This window comes from Monodelphis domestica, chromosome 7 (assembly GCF_027887165.1).
Source record: "Monodelphis domestica isolate mMonDom1 chromosome 7, mMonDom1.pri, whole genome shotgun sequence".
NCBI classification, from domain to species: Eukaryota; Metazoa; Chordata; class Mammalia; order Didelphimorphia; family Didelphidae; genus Monodelphis; species Monodelphis domestica.
Window position 1 is genome coordinate 62,725,718 of NC_077233.1, and position 22,155 is coordinate 62,747,872.

General features: G+C 36.4%; 1 protein-coding gene and 1 long non-coding RNA gene across 3 annotated transcripts in view; both read left to right on the plus strand.

Moving 5' to 3' along the window:
- Positions 1 to 22,155, plus strand: part of EEFSEC (eukaryotic elongation factor, selenocysteine-tRNA specific) — a 358,290-nt gene that overhangs the window by 118,133 nt on the left and 218,002 nt on the right. The gene's annotated exons all lie outside the window — the stretch shown is intronic.
- Positions 3 to 20,727, plus strand: LOC107649711 (uncharacterized). Its single transcript, XR_001623877.2, has 2 exons — positions 3 to 8,630; positions 19,918 to 20,727. It is a non-coding gene; the product is annotated as an uncharacterized LOC107649711 (long non-coding RNA).

The window sequence follows — 22,155 nt, forward strand, 5'->3', positions numbered from 1 at the left end:
TCTTTTCTCCTTTCTCTCTTTCTTCCTCAAGAAATAGCTTCATCAAAAGGGAAAGAGCAGATTCCTATCTGTCTCATTTTGCCCATTTAGTCACAGACTCCCTCAGGTCTCATTTTGTGCTGCTCCTAACCCAGCAGTAAAAGAACATTGAAAGCATTGAAGGAAATAGCACACCTGGCAAAATTGCTGCATACATAGGGGAGCTACTGTCCAATTTTCTTCAATCCTTTCCGAATACTTTGGGTAAGTTCTTCCTTCTCACTTTCTGTCTGTCAGTAGGTTCCTTACCTATTCCATATCTAATTATCAAATTAGTAGACATCATCTTCTCTTTTCTTCTGTCTTACATACAAAACCAACTCAAACACAAATGAAATGTAGATTCCTTTCATAAAAATGACAAAAATATCAGGACAAATCCCAAACATTTATTTATGTTTAATTACATGTTAAAAATGTTTAGCATTCATTTAAAACATTTTTGAGTTCCAAAATCTCCCCCTTTTCCCCTTCTCTCCTCTCTCATTGAGAAGGCACACAATTTGATACAGATTATATGTATAGTCATGCAAAACATATTTCCATATTATTCATGTTGTGAAAGAAAACACAGGTCAAAAAAAAATCTCTAGAAAAATAAAGTAAAAAAAAGTATAATACAATCTTCATTCAAACCTCACCAGTTTTTCTCTGGTGTGAGTAGCATTTTTCATCATGAATCCTTCAGAATCAGCTCATATCATTGTGTTGTTGAGAATAGCCAAGTAATTTATTTGACCGTTGTACATAATTGCTGTTACTTTGTACTCACTTCATTCTGCATCAGTTCATGTAAGTCTTTTCAGGTTTTTCTGAAATCATACTGCTTGTCATTTCTCATAGTACAATATCACAATCATATACCACAACTTGTTCAGCCATTCCCTGGTTGATGGGTTTTATTTCATTTTCTAATTCTTTGCCACCACAACAAGAGCTGCTATTAATATTTTTGTTCATATAGATTCTTTTCCTTATTTTTAAAAAAATCTTTTAGGGATATGGCCTAGTAGTGGTATTGCTGGGTCAAAGGGTATGCACAGTTTTAGAACCTTTTGGACATAATTTTCTAGTACTATAAAATAATATTTGGTAGTTTGTCATGGCACTGAATAAATAAATTAATTTAGTTAGAAATGTCATTTTTATTATGCAGACTTGGCCTACCCATAAACAATATTTTTCCAGTTGTTTAGATCTAACTTTATTTGTGTGAAAAATGTTTTTCAATTGTGTTCATATAGTTATTGAGTTTGTGTTGGCCATAGACTTCAAAGTATTTTATATTATCTATAATTATTTTAAATGGAATTTTTCTTTCTATCTTTTGCTGTTGGACTGTGTTAATACTATATAGAAATACATATGATTTTGTGGGTTTATTTTATAGTCTCAAAGTATACTATCGTTTCATCTTCAAAGAATGATAATTTTGTTTCTTCATTACCTATTCTAATTCCTTTAATTTATTTTCCTTCTCATTGCTATAGCTAGCAGTTCTAGTACAATATTGAATAATAGTGATAATGGGTAACTTTGCTTTACAAACTCTGATCTTATTGGGAAGTCTTCTAGCTTATCTTTATTATAGATAATACATACTGGTGGTTTTAGATAGGTACTACTTATCGTTTTAAGAAAAGCCCCATTTATTCCTATATTTTCTAGTGTTCTTGATAGGAATGGTATTGTATTTTTTCCAAAACTTTTTTCTTCATCTATTGAAATAATCATATCATTTGTTTGTTTTGCTTATTGATATGGTCAATTACAGTGATAGTTTTCCTAAAGTTGAACCAGCTCTGCATTTCTAGTATAAATCCCACTAGATCATAGTGTATGATCTGTGTGATATTTTGTTGTAATTGCCTAGCTAGTATTTAAATTTTTTTTGTATCAATATTCATTAGGGAAATTGGTTTATAGTTTTCTTTCTCTGTTTTTGCTTTTCCTGGCTTATGTATCAATATCATTTGGAAGGACTTCATCATTGCCTATTTTTCCAAATAGTTTAGGTAGTATTAGAATTAATTGTTATTTAAATATTTGATAGAATTCACTTGTGAATTCATCTGGTATTGGGAATTTTTTTGTAAGTTCTTGATGACTTATTTAATTTCTTTTTTATTATAAAGTTACTTAAGTTCTATTGCCTCATCTGTTAATCTGGGCAATTTATATTTGCTCATCAGATATATTGATCATCAGATTTATTTGAATATAATTGTGCAAAACAGCTCCTAATAATTGCTTTAATTTCTTTTTCATTGGTGGTGGATTCACCCTTTTCATTTTGATACTGGTAATTTAGTTTCTTTTTAAAATCACATTAACCTATGACTTATCTGTTTTATTACCCCCCCCATAAAATCAGCCCCTAGTTTTATTTATTAACAAACCCTGAACATTTACAAAGATATTCTGTCTAGCAGTACCATTAGAAAAATCTCACTTGTTCATAGCCTAGTTTGGGAAGCCAGGGATGATGGAGCTGATACAGTTCAACTGATATAGAGTAAGCACACTATATGCAGTATGGGCAGCTAGGGGGTGCAGTGGATTGAATGTCAAGCCTGGGATCAGGAAGACTCTTCTTTCTGAGTTCAAATCTGGTCTCAGATTCTTATTAGCTATATGATCCTTGGCAAGTCATTCAACCTGCTTACCTCAGTTCCTTATCTTTAAAATGAGCGGGAGGAAGAAATGGCAAACCACCCCAGTATCTTTGCAAGAAAAACTCTAGATGGACTCATGAAACAATTGAACAACAATAACAACATATGGGATATGCCATGCTAGGCACTAGTAGAACTAATTTTTTCCCTCCCTTACACTCTCATGATAGCTTGTATCCCTTGTGTGCACTTTCATATCATAATTTGCATTAAAAGTATTCGTGTATGTGGATTGTCTTCCCTGTCAGGTGATTGTTTCCATGACGGTACTTAGTAGCATCTTCTTGGCCTTCATTAAGCACCTGTTATGTGCCAGGCACTTTATGAATATTATCTCATTTGGTCCTCACCGCAGTCTGGGGTAGGTGCTAAATAGGATCACATTCAGCAAATATAACAGTAGTACTTTGCCTCTATTTAATGAATGAAGGGTAGCCTAAAACAATATGACGTCATTAATGCTCTGCTACTGAGATTTGTTAGGATTTAGCAAGTTGTTTCACTAAGGACTGAGGTTAAGTTATTCACCATCTTTGTCCAATTGTGTTTCCTTATACAGTCTCCATAACCCCATCTAGCCCCAAAGCCAAAGGGAGCTCATGTGCTGGCATGCTTTTCTTCAAGAGGAGATGGTACCCACTGGCAAAATAGGGTGGTTCCAATCCTAGTGTGCACTTTTACTCGTAGACTCACAGATTCTTAGGTTGGAAGGGACTCTGGAGGTTTTCTAGTTCTTCCTATCCATTCTTTTTTGCCTTTTTACTCATTGGGAATGGGGTAGCAAGTATTTTCCAGGTATCATTGGTAACCAAACCCATACTTCCATGATTAATTTTACAAAAAAGAGTCTTTGGTTTTGTTTTCTGCTTTTATGATAGACTGTCTTTTATAATAGAATTTGGATGGAATTAAGTTTAGATAGTCAGTACTCCAATTATTGAAGTTGCCCCAACTTAGTTAATAAGGGAAGTGTATTGAAATACTAAGAACAGGCAATGAGGTAAGGCTCCAGCATCTTCATGTGCCCCTGATATAGGTTGGGTTTGTGAGTTCATTTCACAGTTTGATTTGTAAAAGAGGCAAGATAATGTTATGGAAAAAATAGTGGGCCAGGAATCAAAAGACCTCTGCCACTAATTAGTTCTGTGTCTGAGCAAGTCACTGACTTATCCTGGGTTTCTGATAGGTGTTGGACTGAACAGTCTCTAAAATCCCTTCTAGCACAGAATACTATGGAACTTTCCCCTTAGCTCTACTCACAGTTTTAGAATTTTAGTACTGAGTCCCAGGTCTGGTGATTATTGTATTTTGAGCTTTGAGGCATAACAAGGAGGGGAAAAGCAAGGCTCATTTCAAAGGCATGTGATAAGAAGCAAAAATAAAATGAAATAAAACAAGAGTATTGGTTCCCAGTTCCCAGATGTGAGCCTGGACTACTACATAAATACTTTTAAAGTGAAATTTATTACAAGGAGATCTTTTCTGAGCATGTGACTTATGTGAGCCAAGAGCTTCTTCAGGGTCATGGGAAGTAGAGCATTCCTGGTGTTCTGTGTGTTCTGCCCCCAGACTCCTTATACTCAAAGGCATGCCCTGGATTTTGATCTTGAATTTTTCAGGTAGTAGGATTGTTCCAATGAGTTTAGAGAGATGCTTAGGTGGTTTGGCTTGTTGATAATACTTATGCTTTATAGTGATCATCTATGGAGAGATCCAAGCACTCTGCAATAGGTTCTCTGCCATCTTATAAAAGCTGTCTATGGTTTAAGTAAACATAAAGATAACAAGTAAAACAGCTGAGGCAACAAGAGAACAAGTGGAGTTGGTGGCCTAGTGTGTTAATAATTGAGTAAGGGGTCTTTCTGATTCTTTCCCTAAAATTTGGCCCACAAAACTTTGTGGTGAGTTAATTCTTTAAGTTTGTTCTCTTGAGGATCAGTGGGATGTTGCAAAGAGAGCACTGATCTGTAATCAGAAGCCCTAGGTTGAAGTCTTACCATGGTATGTGGTTTGGCCAGAGGTGAGTTGCTTAGCCTTTCTGGTTCTGATAATCCAGTAACAAAGTGGGACAAGAATATTTGCACTGGCATCCCTTGCAGAGCTGTTGGGGAAGAAAAGGTTTGGGCCCTAAAAATGCTCCTAATTGTGAAGTAGTATTGTGATGTAAAATTTAAGGATTGTTAGCCTTTTAATCATCATCATCACTGACTTGAAATCCTTTTGCCAAAACATATCAATCTGGAGCAAAGCAGCATTTAATCCCCTCGTGCCTCTGGACAGGGATAGAGATGGCCCCCCCACCCCCACCCTCTGGCCCAAAGCTCCCCAAGGTGGGGTAGGCTGTGTGTTGCTGCGTATACGACTAGTTCCATCTTTCTTTGGCTTCAGAGTGATGGAGAAAGTGCATTTCACAACATGCCAAGGTTCCTAAATCTTCCTGACCTCACTTCACCCCCACCAACCTTTGGTAAAAGAGATTGACAGCTGGTGCCCACTGGGCATCTGGGGACATTGCAGCACAGCTGCTTTTAAACTGGAGGAGCCCTCTCCTCAAACAAAGTGACGTCCCCATCAGATTTTGCTAATGGGCTTAGACACATCTGACCGCTTGAACCCGCACAGAGGAGGGACACAGCCATTCCAAATAAACAATTGCATTCCCCACCGCCTGTGCTCTCTCTGATTGAGGTACAGGAGCCGCAACACATGGATTCCTTCCCTCTGTTGCCCATGTATGTTACCAGCTGGAGCTGATTATACTTCTCAGGGAAATGTTGCAGGGAGAGGAGGAAGAAGCATGTATCCACATCATCCTCAGAATCATTTAAACCCCAGACTTCCTGAGATCTAGTTAAGCCTAGATTTCTTAGCGCCATTTGATCCTAGTCCTGGAAACCTCCCTTTTGTAAGATTTGAATTTCTGAATTTTTGGTTTGTGAACCTGTTTAATGATGAAGCCCATGGAAAGGAAGAATTTTGGTCCGGGATTCAGGGACCTGGCCTTCTAGTCCTGCCTCTGCTGCTTACTAGTTGGTTGTTCTTTAACTTCACAACTCTAAAATGTGGGGCTTGGAAATTATTTCTAAGATTAGAAATGTTTAGCTCTTTTAGTTTTAATCTTTGAAAATTTTGTGATCATCTATCAGTCAGTTACAGGACAAAAAATTAGTTACTTCTCTTAAAGATCTCGTAGCAGAACAAGGGATATAAGCTACAAGTAATAATACACAAACAAGGTATATATGGGATAAATTGGGACTAGTCTCAGAGCAAAGGCATGAAGATGAGGGAGGACAGAGAAAGGCTTCTTGCCTTAGGTGGGATTTTAGTTAAATCTTGAAGGAAGTCAGGCAAGCTAGGAGGTGAAGGAGGTGAAGATGAAGAGAAAGAATCTCACATATGAAGGGCAGTCAGTGAAAATGCTTAGAATAAAGAGATAACATGTTGTATGAGAGGAACAGCAAAGAAGTCATTGTTATTGGATCTTGGACTATTTGGAGGATAAATGTAAGAAGAATAGAAAGGTAGGAGGAGACTAAGTATGAAGGGCTTTAAAAGCCAAATGTAGAATTATTTTCTATTTGATCCTGGAGGTCAGAGGGGGCCATTGGAGTTTATTACATAGGATAGTGATAAACATGGTCAGATCTGCATTTTAAGAAGATCAATTTGACAGCTTAATTGGGGATGGATTGGATTGGGGAGAAACTTGAGGCAAAGGGGCCAACCAACAGACTATTGCAGTAATCCAGGCATAAGGGCATAAGAACCTATACTAGGGTGGTTGTTGTGTCAGAGGAATGAAGGGAATGTATAAAATGCTATGAAGGCAGAAAGGAAAAGGCTTGACCACTGTTTGGCTATAGAGGATGAGAGTGAGGAATTGAGGATTATTCCTACATTGAGAACCTGGATGTCTGGGAGGATTATGATGTCTTTGATGACCATAAGATAATTAGGAAGTGGGAAGTAAGGGGCAAAGATAATGAGTTCCATTTTTAGACATGTTAAGATGTCTAGTAGGCATTTGAAAGTCAGGAGAGAGGTTAAGGCTGGATAAATAGACATGAGAGTCATAGAAGTGATAAATGAAATTATGGGATGTGATTGGAATTCTGGCATACTCTATGCTAATATGTACACACACCTCCACCCCCCTCTTGTAGCTGATGCCCAATCCACTGGGTTTTACATGTATCATTCATTGATCAAGACCTATTTCCATATTATTGATATTTGCACTAGGGTGATCGTTTAGGGTCTACATCCCCAATCATATCCCCACCAACCCATGTGATCAAGCAGTTGTTTTTCTTCTGTTTCCCTTCACACACAATGTGATGATTTGAAATATGGAGGGATTCTTTTAATGTGAAGTTTCATTGTAGCTTTCTATAAACAGAGCTGACTCGAAAATTGAGGGGTTCACTCCCCTAAGCCCCAAGTTGGGGAACAATCTAATTGAGTCAGAATCTTTACCTAAAGTTTCAAATGTGCTTTTGTTTCCCCAGGAATGATGGTGCTGATTACTGTCAAATAGCAAGAATTGAGCCTAGATTTCTCTCTCTCTTTTTTTTTTGAGAAGCTAGCATTTATCCTTTAATTTTTATTTTTCCATTTGGAAATTTTTATTTAATTTAGAATATTTTTCCATGGTTACAAGATTCATGTTCTTTCCCTCCTCTCCCTCCACCCCCCTTGTGTAGCTGATGCCCAATCCACTGGGTTTTAAATGTGTCATTGATCAAGACCTATTTCCATATTATTGATATTTGCACTAGGGTGATCGTTTAGGGTCTACATCCCCAATCATATCCCCATCAACCCCTGTGATCAAGCAGTTGTTTTTCTTCTATGTTTCCCTTCCCACAGTTCTTCCTCTAGATGTGGATAGCATTCTTTCTCGTAAGTCGCTCAGAACTGTCCTGGATCACTGCATTGCTGCTAGTAGAGAAATTCATTACATTCAATTGTACCACAGTGTATCTGTCTCTGTGTACAGTGTTCTCCTGGTTCTGCTCCTTTCACTCAGCATCAGTTCCTGGAAGTTGTTCCAGTCCCCATGGAATTCCTCCAGTTTATTATTCCTTTGAGCACAATAGTATTCCATCACCAACAGATACCACAATTTGTTTAGCCATTTCCCAATTGAGTGGCATCCCCTCATTTTCCAATTTTTTTGCCACCACAAATAGCACAGCTGTAAATATTTTTGTACAAGTCTTTCTCCTTATTATTAATTTAGGGTATAAACCCAGCAGTGGTATGGCTGGATCAAGGGACAGGCAGTCTTTTATCGGCCTTTGGGCATACAAACCTAGATCTCGTCTAACTTAAAAGCCCATTGCTCCTTTCACAACACTACATTGCATTGTGACTCAGAGTCAGAATTCTCCCAGCTTGAAGTTCTTGGGAAGAATGTGAGACAAGCCAGTCAGCATTATTAATTATACATAGTATTCTACTTAATTGAATGAACTTCAGAAGATCACTAGTGTTTATTAGTTAGAGACACCTTTCCAAACTGAAGAAAGAACTTTTAAAAATTAAGCAAAATTATTTATTTCCTAATGGGAATTTTATTGTTTAAAGAATGTGAAAGTGTTGTTACAGAAAGAGTGATAAATGTTTTGCTCTAGTTTTTTCAAAGGAGATAGTGACAGTATGAAGAATTAACCCCAGGAGCAAAGGATAGTACTCCCAAAGAAGCTACTTCTTTCCATGGCCTCCACTTTAGAAAGGATAATTTATCCTTTTGCTTTAGCACAAACTGACTTGCCTGCTTCAGCAGACATCTTTTGCCAGCCTCTTACCCACTATTCCTGCCAAAGAGGAGAGAATGGTCCTGGTGATGGCAGTACAACAGACTTATGTTCTGAATGTTGAAGAAGGACGAGATTGGAGTCCAAAAGCAAGGTAGTTTAAGACTTGCTATAATGTCTTAGGGTGCAAATCTGAAAAACTGTTCAATAAATTGGAATATAAAGGAGAAATTAGAAATAAGAAGCAGGATTAGAAATGAGAAGAAAAGGTCTCCTCCAGAGCTAGGTGATAGTGAAACCTCAGAAAGAGGACTGTAGGAAGTCCTGAGGGAATTAAGAACATTTCAAAAACTAGCATAATGTTTTGGGGAGAACTTTTAGGCAGAATTAACTTGATGTCATTCAAGAATTTTTAAAGTACCTATATTCATGAAAGGCATTAGTGTTGGATCTGGAGATACAAAGACAAAAATTGAAACTGTCCGTTTTGAAAGTTTCCAGGAGTTTATATTCCCCAGTAGAAACAACACATCCATAGATATGTAGATACGAAATATATACAAAGTAAGTAAAGGTAATTTTAAGGTGGGAGGGTAAAGGCACTAACTCTTAGATAAGTCAAGAAAGGGCATCTATGGGGAGGTGGTACTTACTGTATCTTTAAAGGAGATTAGAAGAGAAGGAGGTGAGAAAAGAAGGCATTGCTGGAACAGGGGATGACAATCTGCACAATATCAGAGAAAAGAACTGGAGAACAGAGTATAAGATGGGGAGTAATGAGAGTTCAATCTATTTAGAAAGATAGATGGTGGTCACTGTGAAGGGCTCTAATTGCTAAATAGAGTAATTTGTATTTTATCCTAGAAGCAAGTCCAGTGAAGCTTCTTGATCTGGGACAGGAACTGTTAAGAGCTCTAGTGGAGAACTCATTTTAACAGCTTTTTTTGAGGATGAATTAGAAAGGATAAAGAAGTACTTGAGATGGGCAGATCAGTTAGGAGGCTTCTTTAGTAGGTCAAGGAAGAATGACGAAAGCCTAAATTAGGGTGCAGGGTGTCTGTAACCAGCATGGTACCATAAATAAGATTTGCTACCTGACTAGATATTTGAAAAGAGAAAGGGAAGAGTAGAGCAAAATGACTGAAATTATGAACATGGGTTGACTGGAAGGTTGGTAGTACACTCAATAGAAACAGGCAACTTAGGAGAAGAAATTGGTTTTGGAGGGGAGGGGAAGATAGTGAACATGTTGACTTAGAAATTTTTATGGGACATCCAGTGAGAGAGGTTCAAAAAGTAGTTGGTGTTACATTACTTGCACTCTGGTTGGATATATAGTTTTGGGAGTTATTTGGAGAAAGATTATTATTGAGCTTGGTAATTTTCTTCATAAATGGGTATGTAGAAACATCCTCTTACTCTCATGCAATTAGAGCAGTTAAGCCAGTTAAACTACTTGGCTGTGTCTTCAAATCTAATAGCCATGTGTAGCTCAAGAAGACCAAGATTGGGATTAATGGATAGGTTAAGTGGACTCACAAAGAGTCAGATACAACTGAAAAAATGACTAAACATCAGCAAGATTCAATTATAAATAATTTATTCCACACTTGCTATGTGCCAGGGAATCTGCAAGCATTGGAGATACAAAGATAAGCTCCTCAAGGAGCTTATATTCTAATGGAGACATGAGGAAGAGATGGGATCGAGAGGAGGGACAGTATATTCACAATTGCAGAGTTTGGAAATGGACATGTAGGCTTGGTTCTGGTCAAGATAAGGTGAAAGCTCACCTATCAAAGCCTAGCTTATAGGCTGTCCTTCTGTATTTTTCCCGGTTTTCTTTTTATAGGCCCCATTGTTACAAGGAAGACAGAATCATATGTTAATAATAAGTCAGGGAATATTTTATATGTTTTAAAAAATTCCATGTGGAAAATGGTTCTTAGCATTGGCTTACTTTTTTTTCTTTTCCCTGTACCTGCAGTATAAAATGCTGAACGTTTGGAAAAATAATATTGGGAATCGTTTTTCCATTAAGAACTGGATTTTAAAGAAGTCTTGATGCTTACGAAATCTTTGTGCTTTATCTGGAGAATTAAAGATACAGGCTCAGAGATTTAGTGCTGAAAGGGACCTCAGCAACCATCTAGCCCAACCTCCAGGTTAAGTAACTTGGCTAAGATCACATGGGAAGGAATCATCCAATACTGAATTTAATCCAGTCTTTTGTTGATAAAGCTAATTTTGCTTTTCTCACTATTCTGTTATAATGTAAGTTTCTGAGAGCAGAGGTTTTTTTTTTTTCATTCTTCATATCCCCAGCAGTGTTGGTAGAGTGAATGTTTAATACATTCTTACTTATTGACCAACTTCCATGTTTTTTTTCTGAGTCATCTTCAGCATTAATAATATTTTATGTGAATCATTTGTGTGGGGTAAGTTTAAATGTTTTTTATTTGGATACATTGACTTTTAAAACATAAGCTAATATTAGGAGGCACTAGGGCATATTGCAGGTCCCTGAATTAATGAAACTCTAACTCAAGTCAACGGACATTAATTTGGCGCTTACTGTGTGCCTGGTACTGTGCTTAAACATTGGGAATACAAATGCAAGGAGAAAGAAAGACAGTTCCTACCTTTAAGGAGCTTTCATACAAATTGACGACCACAGTACATAAAAGGAAGCAGAAAAGTCAGCTGAAAAGAAGGGGAAAAGGCAGAGAATGGGGTCCCTGTTTGGAGGTGTGGTAGTGTTATAAGGGTTTTCTAACCCTTATTGATTATTGGTATAGTATGGTTATACCAATAAATTTGTCCTGTGTGGACAGGCTGTTGGTGTGACTGTTTGAGAAAAATGGTATCTCAGAGTAGCCTAAGAATTCCAGCTCAGCCAGCTGTATAAAACTATATATTTTTGTTATAGGTTAAAAAACAACAACAAACTAATGAAAGGGATAGTAAAAAGAAACAAGTCGAAAAGAAATTCTTATATGTCCCTAAACTAATAATTCTTACTCTAACCACCCAGAATCTGATCTGCAAAGATCTTCTTCCCCAGAGTTGAGGCTACTCTCTCTTCCTATTTTATCTAAGTCCCCCAAAACCTTAATCTATCTGCCCTAATCTAAATTATTTACAAGAGAAATAAGTTAGGTCTCTCTTTCTTTCTTGCTGTATAGATGAACAAACAGCTTTGAATCTCCACAGCCTCTCTCCACTTGCACAGCAAACCTGCTGGGGCTTGCACCGATGTTTCACCCAACAATCTCCTTCATTTGTCAGGTCTTTTAGATGAATCTTTAGATGTGAAAAACATTGAGATTTTCCCCATTCTCACTGAGCAGCTTTCTTAAGATCCCCTTTCAGAAGAAGGTCAACCCAAAGAGAGAAAGTCAGTTGGGTAACTGTCTCTCAAAGCACTCTGGGAAAATTCTCTCTTACCCATAAATCCATCTGAGATTCCATTCATATTTTTTTAAAGAAACCCAACATATCTCTCTTATGCATTAATAAATAACTTATGCTACTTAACTCTATTTCCTAATGAACTCTTAATTAATAAATAATTCTCTACAGTAGGGAATGTCCAGTCATATATTTTATGTATTCAATATTGTAATCTGGATAAAAATAAAAGCAGTCCTGGCCTTGACATCTTCCCTAAAATAGATGTTTTGGAAGGAACAACCCAATTAGAGGGAGATACTGTAGGGGTCGAGAGTCCTTCCAATGTGAGAAGTCTAGGAATGAAATGAACTTCCAGTGGTTTCTGTGAAGTAGCAAGAAATTCTGAAGAGTCAGGAGTGCATCCTGGTCAGAAATGAAGACAAGGTATCCATCCCCCTTTGTTATTTGTCCACATTCATTTTTGCTCAGTGATGGAAAGGAGCATGGCATACTTCACCTAGTACTCCAATTCTTTAACCATCATTTTTACTTTCTTTTCCCTAAGACCTCACTAATGCTTGTTACAGAAGTTGGCTAGAAGAATTTTCTCATTTGTATATTCATAGCAACTAAAACTTAGTTTTATTATTTTTAGAAAGTGACTGAATTCTACAATACAGGAAGAGAAGCTGCATGGTGTGATATAATGGAAAGAACTTTGGATTGGATTTCAGGATACTTAGGTTCTAGTTTCTTTTCCTCTACTTGTTAGTGGTGTGACATTGAGCTAATCACTTAATTCGACCCTCTGAATTTGAGCTTACTTATCTATCAAGTGAAAGAGCTATACCAAATATCTAAGGTCCCTCCTATCGGTAATATGTTGGCATTTTTACTCTTTGCTTACTAGTAATGGTGCCTATATTCTTGTGAAGCTTTAAGGCTTCACACTAACATATCATATAGAAAGGCTTTTAGCTTATTCCTGTTACAGATAATTCTTGCTCTTGGTTTTAGATAGATACTATTTATTTTAAGAAAAATTCCATCTATTCTTAAGCTTTCAAATATTTTTAACAGGAATTGGAGTATTTCATCAAAAGCTATTTCTGGCTATATTAAAATAATCATATGACTTTTGCTGTTTTTTAAACTAATATGATTAATTATGCTTATAGTTTTCCTAATAGTGAACCAACCTGGTTAAAGCGTGTAAACTTTGTGATACATTATTATAATCTCCTTGTTAGTATTTTATTTAAAATTTTTGTACCAGTACTTATTAGGGAAATTAATTTATAGTTTTCTTTCTCTTGGCTCTCCCTGGTTTAGGTATCAAGCCATGTTTGTTTCATAGGAAGAATTTGGAAGGATTCCATTCTTAACTATTTTTTTCAAGGAGTATATGCAGAATTGGAGTAGATTGTTCTTTAAATATATGATAATTTGCTTATAAATCCATCTGGTCCAGGTTTTTTGCCTCTCTTTTGGAGCTTATCTCTGGTTTGTTCATTTTCTTTTTTCTAAGATTAAAGTTTTTTATTTTTTTTTAACCTTTTTGTCTTAAAATTAATGTTCTGGTCTGGTTCTAAGGCAGAAGAGCAGTAAGGGCTAGGCAATAGGGGTTAAGTGACTTGCCCAAGGACACATAGCTAGGCGGTATCTGAGGCCAGATTTGAACCTAGGACCTCCCATCTCTAGACCTGGCTCCCAACCCACTGAGCTGCCTAGTTTCCCCCTAAGATAAAGGTTTTTTAAATATTCTATTTCTTGTTCTGTTAATCTGGGCAATTTACATTTTTGTAGATACTCATTGGTTTCATTTTAATTGTCAGTTTTATTGACATAATTTTGGCCAATATAGCTCCTAATTGATTTTACTTCATCTTTACTGGTTGTAAATTCACTCTTTTCTTTTTTGATATAGATAATTTGATTTCTTATTTTTAATTAAGTTGGCCAGTGGTTTATCTATTTTATTGTTTTTCTACATAAACCCATGCCTATTTTTATTTATTAGATCAATACTTTTTATACTTTCCATTTCATTAATCTCTTCTTTGATTTTTAAGATTTCTGTTTTGGTATTTAATTGGGGGGGGGATAATTCATCATTTTTCTGTTTGTTTTTTTTTTCTTTTAGTTGCATGCCGAATTCAATGATCTGCTGTGTCTCTCTTTTAATGATATAAGTATTTAGAGATATAAATTCCCTGCTAAGTACTGCTTTGGCCACATCCCCCAAATTTTGATATGTTGTCTCATTGTTGGCATTATTTCTAATGAAATTATTGATTATTTTTATGATTTGTTCTTTGACCCACTCATTCTTTATGATTAAGTTATTTAGTTTCCAATTAAGTTTTAATCTATGCTTCAAAGGCCTCTTATTGAATGTAATTTCTATTTTATTATGATCAGAAAATAAGGTTTGGGTTGCACCATCTAGCTCACAGTGTCATTGTGAAGGAAAACAATGTTTACAATGAAGAATTATAGAAGGATGAACTGTTATTATTGATCTAATTGGTTGTAAATTTCAGAACTGGCTTGCTGGACCTGATTTCATGAAAATATAATTAGCATATGCTTATGTAACAATTCATCTGGTTAAAATGTATATATGAAGCTTGTTTTATGATACAATACTGTTTACATTGCATTTGTTTAGCAAATTTTATTAATAACTGATGTCTATGCAGTCTAGGTTCAATTTTCACAAATACTGAATTAATGAGTTTTAAATTGAAGGTTTTTGGTGTTTTTTTAAAAAAATAAATAATAACCCTCCCCTATATGTATTCTAATCAGGCCCTCTTTTGCCATAGACCACATTTATCTTGTGGATATATAACTGAGGATACTTGAACATGCTAATTGATACTAACCAAAAGTTGTAGGGCAAGAAAAAGTACATAGAATCTTGTTGCAGATTCCTTGGAACCAGAAGAGTAAAGGCTTCCATGTAGGGAGTATTAAGAGTTGCTGAAGGGAGTAGGCATAGGGATGATACCTAGAACGAAAGGAATAGTAAGAGAGGGAAAAGGACAACAGGGAGAAATTGTATTGGTATCTTTTTTTTTTTTACTTTGCCTAGTTTTTCTCCTATATCTCTCCTTCTTTCCCTCCCAGAGAACCATCCTTTATAACAAGGAATTAAAACACACACACACACACACACACACACACACACACACACACACACACACAGGGAGAGGGAGAAAGAGAAGGGAAGAAGCCAAATAATCAGTGCACTGAAAAAAAAAATCTGAAAACATATGTAATATTCCATACCTTGGACTCCTCACACATGCAAAGGAATGGTGGGGGTTGTCTTCTTAAGTCTCTTTTTTGAGGCCAACCTTGTTTTTTTCTAAGTTGGCAATATTTCTTTTCCATTGTTTTGTGGTTCTTTCCATTTATGTTGTTTGTATGTTTTCTTGGCTCTGCTTCTTAAACTTTGTGTCAGTTTATGTGTCTTTCTACATGCTTTGTATTCATATTCTGTATTTCTTGTAGTATAGTAACATTCCATTACAGTCATTTATTACAATTTGCTTTGCCATTCCCCAATCAATGGAATTCCACTTGTTTCCATTTCTGTATTATCACAAAAAATGCTGCTATAAATATTTTGGTATTCATGGAGCCAAATTAAAAAAAAAAAACCCTTAGGGATTATGCCTAATAGTGGAATCTTTTGAGCATAAACTGCTTTCCTGAACAGTTCCACCAGTAATGTACCAGTGTCCTTGTTTTCACACAACTCCTCCAACATTGACTATTCCCCTCTTTGACCATCTTTGCCAATTTTGCTGGGAATACAGTGAATCTTCAAGGGATTTAAAATTGCCTTTCTTTATTATTAGTTATTTGAAGCATTTTTTCATGTGGTTGCTAATAATTCACAGTTCTTTCTTTGAGGGAGTTTATACTCTAATAAGAGGAACAGTGGGGGTATTTTTATTTAGAAGAAGTTCCTGGGATAGTGAGTGGGGATAGATTGAACTACCTTATCCACAAATAATGGCATCATGGTGGTTTGTAGTTCACAGAATTGGGAATGGATATAGGCAAGACAGAGAGGAGGGCATGAAGTGAAGCATGGCTGGGCTTTTCCTGAAATAGTAGACAGGAAAGGCAACTACTAATCGGTATGGAACCCCAGGGTCAAAGCTTCTTCTTAATGGGAAAGCCATGGAGCCATGGCTGGAAAGTCTGGAATGAAAGAAAGGACTTTTAAGAAGTATTCGGTGTGCTATCCAGGGATTAGAATACTTAATCAGAGAAAGAAATTGTGACCTAAACTTGAAGATGTATGAGAACTCAACCAAGAAGGACCTTAACTATTAGTAGCAAAGAGAAATAATCTTATAGGTAAGGAGGTGAAATATATTGGACTTGAATGACTACATTATGTTCTTTTAACCATTGTGTTCTTTAATGACCTGATTAGGATATGTTCTCAAGATCCCACATTCCCTAGTTAAAAATAGAATTTGAACTCTACACATGTTCCAAATTGAAGGATGGTATTGGCATGGACAAAGACCCAAAGTTTATAATTCTAGTCATATGGTCTCCAAAAAAGAAACCTCCTTATCTCTTGAGCGATATCATTAGAAGGGGTCAACAGCTACTGGAGAATCTTATGTTCAAGAGGGGGCCTTTAATGGTTTTGTTTCATAGCAATTAGGAGGTAAGTTTGGTGAAGGAATCCCAGGTATTCTGTAGAAGGGGTTTCAAGCTGAGTTGAGAAGAAGAAAAAAATGGACTAGGTAGAAATAACTCTTACCCAGCTCCTAGGAGTGTTTTCACCAGATTTTTGGCACCTGAGAGAGCAAATTGACAAATGCTAATTTGCAACAACACATTCCTGATATATCTCCATATAGCACATTTCTCTGTTTTCTGCTGGTTACCCTTCGTGGGTTATTTGATTTCAAGTAAATTTTTTTCAAAGAAGTGTTAAATGTTGCCTCCCTCCACATAAAGCCACTATACCATTTAAACAACAGCAACAAAAATTGCAGTTCTTTCTACTCTTAAAAAAATACTCCACCCTTGAAAAAATACATCAATAAAAAAATTGTAAAAATATCTTTAATTGTTTACAGGCTCCAGTGTTCAAAAATCACATGGAAAGAGTGGATGAGAATGTTTGCTGACAGTGCCTTATTAAATTAATAGAACTTGCCTGCTTTTTGTTTGAAGTTTTGCTAAAAACCTTTCATTATAATATTTTCTGATTTATGAATAAATTCCACCCATTCTTTTGTTTTTTTTTTAATATTTAAATGAGATTATTCAGGGCAAGGGTCATTAAAAAAATTCCAGTCCACAGCTGCAGGCTGTTGAAATCTCAGTAAGGATATTCTTTTGGTGCATCTATAATCACAGACTCTTAAAATTGGAAGGAACCTTAGAGGCTACTTAAACTGACCCCTACCTGACCAAGAATCCTCTGTATCCAATAAGAGTCCTCTCTACTTATTGTAGAATGTTTAGTTGAATAAAGCCTATTACCTCAGTTAGCTCATTCTACCTTTGTAGAATGAATAATTGGCAGGAATTGTTTTCCTTACATCAAGGTTAAATCTGGCCCTGTGCAACACTGACCCATTGCTTCCCATTTGCCTTTTGGAGTCCAGTAGAACAAGTCTAATCCTCCTTCTGCATGACAGCCATTCAAATACTTGAAGATAGTTGTCATTCTTTACCACCACCACCCCACTACCCCCAGCTTCCTTTTCTCCAGACTACACAGACTACATAGACCACACACTCGCATGCCACGCCACACACACAAGTTACACCTAGGTTTAGTATTTGAAATCATTTGTCATTCTCCACCAATTTAGAAGCTAGGAATGATGAGAGGAGTTTAGAGGTTTTCCCACTAAAGGAGTATAAATAATATTGGTAGTTGCTAAAACTAGGAAGGTGCACTTTCCTTGGTAATTTTGAGCCAAGTCAAAATGCTACACTTACTTTATAAATTCATAGAGTAGTTTTAGTAATGTTTGATATTCAGCAATAATCCAAACATCCTCAGAGATTTCTGAATTACCGAGCTTTAATCCTGGCATGATAACATTATTGTATGTCACTTACTCCCTTTAGAGAGGTGTCCTTTGTGACTTGAACAAGGTATTTAAAAAGTCAAGGCCCTGGGTACTTAGGATTGAGTGTTGAGGCTGGGCCTCTCTTCTTAGGAAGGAAATTTGAACAATGTCTTCAGGGAATTGCTTCTCAAGCAATCCCACGGAGTCCAAGTACTAAAATGTTGCAGTTTGAACTTATGGCTAGAGAGGATAAGAAACTTAAGTTTTAACTGTTTTGATTGAACATGTATAATTAATATTTACATCTGCCTTTTGTTACTGATTTGGTTTCCTACTTTTTAAAGGTAAGGCTTTGAATATGTACTACCTAAGTTTTTAGGAGGAAAAAAAATATTTCTCTGTAACACCTCTCATTCTTAAAAGACAAAAAAACTAGTTGCAAACTTTGGATTCTGAGAAGGGCTCCGGAAAAAGCACCTTTGTGCTTCCAGAGTCCCATGAGCCTGGGTCTACATCAGGCTGTTGGGCTCTTGGAAGGGCAATAGTTTTCTTCCTTTTGAAAGCTCTGGGTGAAGTGCTCCTGCTGAACGGGTGTGATTGGGCGGAAGGTCAGGAGTTTAAGAGTTTGTTTTATTCAAGACCAGGGAGAAGAGACAGGAGGGGAGTGAGTTAGTTTTATATGTGTATATATGTATTTTCTTTTTAGTTTGGGAGGGGAGCAGTTGGGGCAGAGAGGGAAGAAAGCCAGAGGGAAAGCTGCCAAGCTGAGCACCACTAATACAAACCATACGTTACATCTCTCCAACTCGTGTGCTTAATGTGATCCTCACAGGCAGGAAGGTAGCCTGGTCAGCGCTGTTGATTTAACTCTTCAACTGCAGAATTTAGAAAGATCACAGCTTAACAGCCTTAAGTACCACACACTGTGTTTGTATTCCTGGGTTCTAATGCTCCAATCCACTGAGCAGACAAGAAGTGCTAGCTCTGGGCATCAATTTATCCAACTATAAAATGGAAATAACTGTTTGCTACTCAATTACTTCAGAAATATTACAGAGATCAAGTACTGAATAAGTTCTCTCTGTAAATACACTTTCTCTGGAATTATTCTGAGTGGATCCTGCTTTTCAGCTTTGAGACATCTTCATAAAGGTTGCTTCTGATCATAAAATTGTGATACTTGGAACCTCTGACCACTTTGTTTATTTGATAGAGCTTGGTGTTAATGAGATGATAGTTTTAGGTTCAAATGAAGCCACAATTCTAGGTTTAGCCTTTACAGAGACCAGTTACTGTTGTTCTTTTCCAAGACCTTTTTGTCTTCTCCTAAATATGTGTAATGACCACAAGTAAGACTGTAAAAAGAGTCTAAATATAATGCAAACACTTCACCAGTACTTGGAAAAACAGATTTCTACTCCATGCCATACTTAAGTCATGTCAGTAACTTTTCTTTGTATGTGAAATGCTATCCCACACATGTTGGGATATCAGTTAGAAGTCTCATCTAAGCAGGCTGCTTGGGATTACATTGTTCCATCTGTTAAATGGTCTTTTGACTGGGGCTGCTGTACACTTTGATTTATGCTATAGTACCTCAAAAATGCTGTTTATACCTTTGGAGTAATCTTTAGATAAATCTGAGTTGTACTAGAGGCCTTATTACTCTGATTACTCACTTCACCCTATAACTCTGATCCTTTGATTTTATGAACTCCCATTTTCCTTTCATTGCTTTCTCCCTTTTTCCTTTTTCTTAACTTTTTCTTACTCCCATTTTCTTTCTTATTCTAGCAACTAGACTCTTATTTTTAGATCTAATAGTTTCAGTTTTTGACCTCATGGAAAGGTGTCTCAAAATTATCTTTAATTAGAGCCAACTAATTTAAAAAGATATTTTGTTTATATATGTATACATATACATATATATTTTTTAGTTGGTTGTATCTCCAAATATATTATCTTCTCCCTTTTACTTCCCAGATCGTTATTCCTTATAACAAAGAATAACTCAATCAAAAATGAAAGAAAGGAAGGAAAAGCAGTTCAGCAAAATTAACCAGCATATCAACTGATTGTAGATGCAGTGTTCTACACCCATTATTTTGTCTCTTCAGAAGATGGAGGGAGATTCGTTTTCTCATCTCTTGCTCTCCCCGTCAAGCTTGGTCATTATAATTACATATTGTTAAACTTTTAAATTATTGTTTAAAGTTATATTGTTGTAGTCATTGTGTATATTGCTTTCTTGATTTTGCTCACTTCAGCCCACATTAATTCATATATATCTTCCACTATTTCTTTGAATTGTTCATTTTTGTTGTCTCTTAATACACTTAAAGAATTCTTCAGTAATATTACATCATATCTATGTACTATATATCTATCTATATCTAGATAGCTATCTGTGGATAAAAATATCTAGAGATCTATATATTTAGATAACTATGAAGAACTCTATAGATAAAAATATATAATTGTATAGATAAGATGTAACTAGTAAATATTTATTAAATGACTAACATATAAGGCCTGTTTGAAGTTCCAAGAGGGACGCAAAAAAATATTTAAGACATAGCTTAAGATCTCATGGAGTTTATAGTCAAGGGAGGTGTAGGAAGAAGACCATGTTGGATACATGTGAAAAATTAATATTGACAAGCAATAAATTATAGGTGATATCTGGGCAGTTAAGTTCTATAGGCATCCAGAGAAGGGCCTGGGAAAGGAAGAAAATCCTAGTAAAGCAATGAGTGAAAAGGAAGGCTTGATATCCAAGTGGTAGAGTAAAAAGAGAAATGAGAGAAAAAGACAGGAATAAGTGAAAGAGAAACCAGATAATAGTAGGATTGCTCTTCAGAAGGTCATAGGTTGCTTTAAGATGCAGTTAGACTTGAGATTTAAGACCTGGAGAAACCAGAGAGAAGGGATTTTGCTTTCCCAGTGAAAAGAGCTTAAAGGAAAGCATTCTTACTTGGGCTAATGATATATTGGGTTTTAGGATTATCTAGAACCAGAAGTTGGGCAGAAGAGAAGTGGGCACAACAGGTATCAAGTCAAATCCAAGGAGATAAGCTAAGGCAAAGAGGATAATACAGTCATTGGAAAGCTCAGCAAGTAAGATTCAGTGTCTATAAAGTCATGCTGTAAAGATAAGAAACCTATGCCAACAACTGCTAACAAAGGAATAAAACCCAGGAATCCAGACTAGAGAATCTGGTTAATAAGGGGTGAAGATCTAGGCAGTGGAGTTGGAACCAGCAGCAAAAATCTTACTTGATACTAAATTAAGGTCTTTGGGGACCTGTTGCTCTCTGCCTAGGATCAAAACTAGTCTTAGCATATTGACAAGTTTAGGTAAGTAAAGGGAGTGAAGAGCAAGGCAATTCCTAATAAAGGAAAATAGATCTCTTTTTCACAAAATGCCAAGAGAACAACATAGAATGGAAAGGGGCTAGACTCAGACAAATGGACTTAGGTTCAAGAAATCTCTAAGTAAGAAACATAGAATTTTAAAGTTAAAAGGAGCCTCAGTGGCTATCTCATCCAATCTTTACACCCCCCCCCCCATGTCTCTTATAAAAGTGGAAATTTAGTCGCCCAGGCTGTATTTGAAGACCTCAGTTGAGAAGGAACCCACTACCTCATGTGGTAGCCCATTCTTTTGAAACAGCTAAGCATTAGGAACATTTCCTTGAAATTAAGCCTAAACTTGCCTCCTTTCAACAGATGAGGAAGCTGAAGCAAACAATGGTTAAGTGACTTGCCCAGGTCACACAGCTAGCTAGCAAGTGTCTAAGGCCAAGTTTAAACTGATGTCTTCCTAACTCCAGACCTCGTACTCTATCTACCGTGGTGGTGCTTAGCTGTCTGACATGAATCTTCTTAATAGTCTATCAACTTTTAGAATCTCTTATTTACTAATTGTATGATATTATATAGTATCTTAACTAGTCGACTTAGATTAATAACCTCTAATTAATTATGCCTCATCTGTGGCATAGACTCTTAAGTTCCCCAAGGACTGTGCCAGCAGAACCAAAGCTCCAAGAACTTCTGCCAGTCTGGAAAGGTTTTAATTTTCATTGTGACATCAAGGACTAGCTTAGCTAACTAAATACAGAGAAACATATCACTAGGACATTGGTCAAAAGGTCATGATTTCTTTGGCTGCAAAAACCCACAAAGCAAAGCACAAAAAATCCTTAGTTGTGTTTCCCT